The sequence below is a fragment of the Octopus bimaculoides genome, chromosome 25 (assembly GCF_001194135.2).
Source record: "Octopus bimaculoides isolate UCB-OBI-ISO-001 chromosome 25, ASM119413v2, whole genome shotgun sequence".
Classification (NCBI taxonomy): Eukaryota; Metazoa; Mollusca; class Cephalopoda; order Octopoda; family Octopodidae; genus Octopus; species Octopus bimaculoides.
Window position 1 is genome coordinate 27,835,408 of NC_069005.1, and position 1,293 is coordinate 27,836,700.

Sequence of the window (1,293 nt, forward strand, 5' to 3'; positions counted from 1 at the left end):
TATATATATATATATATATATATATATATATATATATATGCATGTGTGTATGTATCTATGTATATGCACATGTATGTGTTTGTGTGCACGGTTGTGTCTGAGAGTGTGTGTGCATGTGTATTGTGCATTTATGTGTGTGTTCTGCGATTTTTTTTTTGTTTTTTTTCTTTTTCCTGGGTTTTATTTTCCTCCAGCTAATCGTGAAACTAACACCCTTGCCAATATCAGCAACACTTTTACCGCCCACCATAACAACAACAAGAACAACGTTAACCACCATCAGCGCCGCCGCCCCTCTTCACTCATACTATTACCCCCGCTACCACCGACATCAAATCTATCAACAGCAATAACAACAACAACAACAACAGCAGCAGCAGCAGCAGCAGCAACAAGAACCAGAGAATATGAACGATATCATTGAGAAGTTATAGATGCCTGTGTGTTTCTCTGAAGATGGGTAGCGTTATTGAATGGAAGAAGTAAAGAAAGAAGAAGAAAACTAAACCAAAATAAGAAAGCGAGGAAAAGAGAGGAGGGTGTTGGAGTGAGAAAGATGTTATAGCAGTTTGTTAGAGAATCTGTGTGTTGAAAGGAGGGCGGAAACAGGGATGGTGCCAGAGAACAAAAAAAGTTTATTTTCCAATACTGCTGTGAGCAATTTCTTAAATATGAAACTTATCTCTATTGTATCTCAAATGTCAATCTTTTTCCATATCAACTTCCATCAAAATATGAAATTTGCCAAGTAAAAAGGGAAAAGAAGACATCTTGCCTCGAAAAAAAAAAAACGAAAATGGAGAAAAGAGTAAAAAATACAGGAGATATAGACAAGGAAGAAAATACGTTTCTATGGGATAAAAATTCTTTCTTACAATGGCACATGTCTCAAATACAAAAAAGAATATGTCCAAATGTTATTGATATTTCTCTACAAAGGAGAGAAATATTTTAAATACTGTGCTAAGACAGGATTTACAAAGATATCATTGCATTTTGTGCAAACGAGAAATACTTTCAAATAGGTAACTACGTACTGGAATCAATCGCAATATCGCATATGATTTTATTCTTTAACGCGAAATCAGTTATTGGGCAGCGACCGTTTTGATGTATCTGTTTAAAGGGTTCCGTTTTAGCTGATAATGTCCACCTTAGTTCTGTGACCGGTGTTTGTTCTATCGACCACGAAAGGTGGGAAAAGCAAAGAATAACCACATCTAAAAAAAGAGAAAAGAAGGATGCAATTGAAGGACAATTTTGTTGCTACATCGATCCTATCATCCCTCACCT